This window comes from Dermacentor variabilis, chromosome 3 (assembly GCF_050947875.1).
Source record: "Dermacentor variabilis isolate Ectoservices chromosome 3, ASM5094787v1, whole genome shotgun sequence".
Lineage (NCBI taxonomy): Eukaryota > Metazoa > Arthropoda > Arachnida > Ixodida > Ixodidae > Dermacentor > Dermacentor variabilis.
Window position 1 is genome coordinate 235,205,577 of NC_134570.1, and position 6,291 is coordinate 235,211,867.

General features: G+C 44.1%; 1 long non-coding RNA gene across 1 annotated transcript; it reads left to right on the forward strand.

The window, feature by feature from the left end:
* The first annotated feature begins 1,164 nt into the window (after positions 1 to 1,164).
* LOC142574439 (uncharacterized) lies at positions 1,165 to 4,679 on the forward strand. The gene is made up of 3 exons (XR_012826537.1): positions 1,165 to 1,290; positions 3,539 to 3,681; positions 4,651 to 4,679. It is a non-coding gene; the product is annotated as an uncharacterized LOC142574439 (long non-coding RNA).
* The last annotated feature ends 1,612 nt before the right edge of the window (positions 4,680 to 6,291 follow it).

Here is a 6,291-nt window from a genome sequence, read left to right on the forward strand (position 1 = left end):
AGAGAAATTGGTCAGAACGCGAAGGTTGTTTAACGAACCCGGAGACGTCCTTCCAGAAGGGCTTTATTATCCGTGCTACCTTCTGGCAGCATGAACGCAACACTACACTCGCCAACATCTTGCGCGAATACACGTACAGATGAAACACTCTAGCATATACGGAAGACTAAAATATAAATACAGGAGCAGCGTTAACAACATCTTGACGCGAGAATCATATGCGCGCTGTCGATACATTTCTTGCCCCACCATGCCTTGCACGCAGGCGTGTCTCTTCCTTCTTTAACCCTTCTTCCTGCCCACTCCTCTATCTTACACGCTTCTTTCTGTGGCTGTACTAGCTACACGCGCAGAGAAGTTTAACCTCTGTACTTGCGGGGAAGCCACTGAGTCGCAGTTTGCACTTCCCAGATTGTGTCGTTTACGCCTGCTTGCACTTAGGCATATTTCACGCGTCCGCCTCAAGTGCAACAGTTGCGATGTCAACGGCAAGGAATGCGAAAAACAAACAAAAAAGAAACATTGTGCTTTGGAGCCAACACGGAGCTTCCGTTTTGTCAGTAGTTCTCTCGGCGTCAGTGTCTGCTTTGCATCATCATCATCATAATCATCAGCCTGGTTACGCCCACTGCAGGGCAAAGGCCTCTCCCATACTTCTACAACTACCCCGGTCATGTACTAATTGTGGCCATGTTATCCCTGCAAACTTCTTAATGTCATCCAACCACCTACACTCTAAAAACTAGGAAGGGTATCGCAGGAGTAAAGCGGCCGGTTCACTCTTCAAAGCGTCGTTTTACTCTCGCAGAATGTCGAGGAGAGTGAAATGCATTGTTCACTCTCTCACCAAGGAGAGAGTGAAATGTGCTTTTCACTCTCCCCTTCAGAGAGAGAGTGGAATGCCCGTTCTACCCTTGCGGCAATAGACAAGAAAACTTAGCGTAATCTTCTGCTTCAACTGTAGGTCGCTGGCCCCGAACATGGCAATGTTTCATTCATGCACGCTGAGCAAAGAACACATCGTTTTGCTTCTAAGAGAACAGGCCGCCGCAATTCAAAGGAACGCGTAGCGAGCGCTCTACTTTTTCGCTCGGAGTTGCTCCACCGCGCGCGCGCGCGCGCGCTCGAGATCGCGGAACAACACAGCACCAGAGAAAGATGATCCGTCCACCGAACAGCACAGCAGCAGCAAAGGCCAGCCAAGGGAGATCGTATGGCAGCCATCTCGCGTCGCCACGAAAACACGACAGTCGTTCGTCATGCCTTGGATATAACAGCAAATCCTCCACGGTAAGTGAATTCTAACTTAGGTGCACATTGTCCGTATATGTCGTGCTATCGCCAGGAAGTCGTCGCTGTGCTTAGCCGACGCGATTGACAAAGGACTAGGCATACACGCTGTGTCTCTCGATGTCAATCGAAAAAGCCAGTCGTCGCGATAACTGCATGTGATTTTATCACTTTGCCGTTGTCCGTAAGAGCTTTAAAGATCGCAAACGCTGCCAGAACTATGGCATGCTCAATAAGACGCCAGGCGAGAGGACGCTTAAAATGGTTCGCTCACCAGCCTGTGATTCCAAGCCTATGCGGAGCGTGATTAGCGTGCGTTTTGTGTGTTTGAATTTATTCAATTTGGCAGTCTGCTGTGTACGGAACGCTGTTGAACTAAGGAATCACATAACAGAAGGCGTCATTTTGTTGGTAGCATGCTTTTTTTATAAATAAACCGCGCGCTTGACGGTGTCTCGCGCAGGGGGAATCTGCGACCCACTGAAGTTACGTGCAGCACCAGTGCTAGTTAGAAACTTTGCCGCAGGCATCCAGCTGCATACTGCAAGAGGTCAGTTGGGCGCGTTATCTTGAACTTACTGAAAACGCATGAGGAATCCATGTTTTATGCTGAAAAAAGTATAAACCCCATATAAGCGATCTTGTGCGCGGCAGCTACAAGCGACGCGATGGAGATGACTATCGCGTTCGCTCGTCGCCTACAAGTCGTATCCGTGCGAGCGACAATATTGAGCGACGCCTCCCCGGTGTTGCCGACATGAGGGCTGCAATCACGCGTGACGCGTGCTTTAGTAATTTACGTTGATGTATTTTACTACAAAAAGTAGCATAAAATATTTCCGGAGGTCTTGCCGTAGGTTCTTATCCTTGCACGTATAAAAATTGAATCATTTGCTCGTTCCGCGCGACAATCGGTTGTATTTGAGCGATGTACATCCAGTTCCGGCTTCGCGCTATTGGCTAGTCGCTCATAGCACTTTCGGGTGACGAGCGACGATTTCTAGATTTCCAGAACCGAGCCATCTGTTCAAGCGACGGCCCGTTTTGTCGCTCGAAGCCGTCGCTCGTCGCCGTCGTGCACTAAATCGCTCTCACAGTGTTTATCCCTAAGACTGAACTGTTTTTGCTCATGTATTGAAATGGTGTGATTATAGGTAGGTCTTTTTTTGTCTCCTGTTGCGGTTTTCGTGCACGGTGCGAAACTGAAAGGATGCTTATGTCTACGAACTCGGTAAATTGTCGAGCAGCTAGTTATGCATCGGCATCGAATATAACGGCTGCTGTGTGGAATTACAATTGCAAGGGCGCTTTGCATACGCTTATTGTTTTGGACATGCCTTTGCATTTGCTAATATGAGTTGGCATGTCAGAGTTATGTCATATGAATAGCTAAATCAGCCTTCCTCTGGGGGTTACAAGCGTAATGTGTGCATTTTGCTATTGCATGGCAGATCAAAACGTGTTTATCGCTTGAGTATTTTTAGTAGAGAAATAAAATATCAAAATAAAATGTTGCTTTAATTCCGTGTTACCAGTCTGTCGTACACATAACAATAGGTTGGCGTAATAAACTAATAACTGCGGTTTAACTGCAACTTTTACATGCCTTCAAGAATCTAAAATGCTAGATTTCAAGCTGCAGCAGTAAGTCGGGTCTGTAAAAAATGAACTCCATTGCGGACCTCATACATGAAAATAAGTTCATGCCTTTTAGTAAGCTTAGATGCAGGCCGCAGTGAACTTTATTGTTAGTATTGAAATGTGGGTAAGCTTGCCATAACAAGCCTTGTTGCCTTTTTTATAGGCACATCCATATATCCATTGAACTGAAGGACAATATTTTCATCCCTACTGAGCATCATGTTTGCAGCTATAATCCTCAAATTATGGCTTCAGCAGTGGCACAACCAGGGATGGTGCGGGGGGCACACTGGGCACGTGCTTAGCAGGTGTCGCAAGTGGTGTTTGCGATACACCAGACTCATGACAGACCTATGATGTCTGAAAATGACCAATATTCTATTCATTAGCAGGAGTATTCGAACATTCGTGCCGAACGAGGATGAACTGTCCGTTATTTCTTTTTTGTGTAAATCTAAAATTGAAGTTAATTTAGCAGTTGACTGTTGCAGTCATTTGGATGTTTTGCATGCATTTCACTAAGAAGACTAAGCGCTAAGACTTTCTTTTATTGCCATGGCCTTGACTGTCTTGATGTTGTTTTGCACCATGCCCTTGTATTTTTCAGGCACCCGCTTTATATAACGCAAGAAGGCAGCTGCAAGGACACGAGGATGTGAAAGAGCCAGTGCAGCGCGACTTCACGTAGTGCAGAGGAGCCAATGCCAAAAAATCAAAATACATTGGCATGCAATTTGGACAAGAAAACTAGTATGTGGGTATATTGGGTGTACTATTTGACCAAATGTAAAGAAAATCAAGATACAGTATGTTACACCAAGATAAAAATTCTCACGTGCTCCAGGCAGTCATCTTAACATGGTATATTTATGTAATGTCTCCGATTGGAAAGTCAAATCAAGTATGCTCTCTGGAGACAAACACATAGCAGCAAGTGTCATTGAAAAGTTAGAAATGTGTTTTAAGAAAGCTGATTAGTTCTGAGAAGTGACTGCTTTTTGTCTTGCCTCTCAACAGATACATCCATGTGATAAAAAAATAGTGGTACAATGAAATTGCATATTTGCTTAGTGACATGATACATACTTGCAATGAGCACGGTGCCTGTGTTTACTATAAAAAGCAACAGCCCATGCTTGGTTAGGTGAGGCCCACTATAACATGCAGGCATAGGCAACAGGCACTTCTATTTTTTTATGTCTGTGTCGTGAGGTTTACTGACGTGCATATAGGTGCAGTGGCACGCAGTATGGCTAGTACATAAAGGGGGGGGGGCAGGTATATGTAGCTCACTGTACACGACACAGGGCAAAGGAAATCCGTGTTTAGCAACTATGTTAAATGCCATGTATGTAAATTTTACAACGCTACTCATTCGAAGCGCGCACAGGTGCATATTGCAGAAAAGTTTTCCAGGGTACATAATTTAGTGCATAATTTACACTAATTTTGCTCTAACCACAAGACATCATAAATTGAATATACTGCACGGAAAAACCTAGAGCGATTTAAATTGTGTGTCAGCTTCGTGTGTATAAATATAGTCTTTCCTATGCATTAGCTTTTTCGCATAATGCATTACCAGTTGACAGCCTATCTTATCATGTGTACTCTGTTTAAATTACAGTTGTTTATTAGTTTACTCATTTGTTTTGCCACTTATGAAATGCCGGTGTATATATATTTTCAACATTTGACATAACCCTCTATGTTTTGTAGGGACAACCCAGGACGTGCATTTCTCAGCACCCAGTCAACTGCCAGAAGTGACTCCAACACAGGCCACCAGTAAGTAGACATCAGTTGCAATTTCACATTATGCAGTTGGCTGCTGCCTTGTACTGAGGCTTTTTTTTAATGAGATGGTGGTGTCGTTCTAATGTACATTTTGACCACAAAGGTGTGATCATGTCTCACAGAGGCATATATGGTTGCTATTCTCTGTGAGGGACATGTTCTCGTGTTCGTGAGGCATTTGTGTTTGGCAGTATTGTCGCCCAATGAGTCAGATATAAACACTGTAACTCGCCACTGCCGGCAATGCGAGAAACACAATATATTATCACGCTGTAAAATTATTTCATTATATCGAAGGAAAATTTTGCAGCAGGAAAAAAGGTTGCTATTCCAGGTAAACATGTCTTTTTCTCACAAGTTATTTAACCAAACTGTGGATGCGTGAAATTCGTGACTTATGAATAGATTTTAATTCATCCTTTAGTAATGCTTCTAAAAGAGACTAGAAATAGCATGTGACTACCTCTCCAATCAGCAGATCATACACTTAGTCATAAGTGGTAGTTCCATGCAGTCTCGCACTCTATATAACCTTTCCTTTCAGCAGCATTGGAACTGGCGGCTGCGTTTTCAGAAGGAGGAGTGCACTTGGCACTGTATATGTATGTGTGAATTCGGTTTTCTTTGTATGTGTCGGATCACTGACAAACAGTGCAAAAATCAGTTGTACCATGAGGCTGACGACGCCTTCTGCTGCTAGAAATGCGGCACTTCATATTTTATAGTACTGCATGACATTTAAATCAAAGCGAGCACATAAAATGATCAAGAAAACTAACCGCTGTTATAACTGTTTTCCTCATAGAAAGCTTGTCCTTTATGGGTGTGTCAATCTGAGCTCTCCACCGATGTTTCAGTAGTATTATCCCTTAGTGAGTGAGAGATTGTGGGCAATTAATAGTGTTAGTCTTTAAATGGTGTCCTAATTATGTGTATTTGTTCCATAATAATAATAATATTTGGGGTTTTACGTGCCAAAACCACTTTCTGATTATGAGGCACGCCGTAGTGGAGGGCTCCGGAAATTTTGACCACCTGGGGTTCTTTAACGTGCACCTAAATCTAAGCACACGGGTGTTTTCGCATTTCGCCCCCATCGAAATGCGGCCGCCGTGGCCGGGATTCGATCCCGCGACCTCGTGCTCAGCAGCCCAACACCATAGCCACTGAGCAACCACGGCGGGTAGTATTTGTTCCAACAAAGTTGTCTAGATTACTTTATTGTGTAGTGTAAAGCTTATGAAACCATCAGCAACTAGTGAGTTGCTAACATGCATATGCATTTGTCACAATACAGGTGGCACTCAGCTGTACCACTGCAGTGCTGCAGAAATTGGCAGCACCAGCGGCTTTGCAACAGCTGTTTCACAGCATGTCGGTATGTGCTAATTTATAGCTATGTTGGGTGGGTTAGTATGATGGACCACTGCTACTCTGTATTGTGACAGATCCATATGATAAGTGATGTAATGGGCACAGCGAAAACCTGTGAATGTTTTACTATGGTACATAAAAAGGCTCTCCTTTTCGTCACTGGAGCAGGGGAGAAGAGCATGCAGGCAC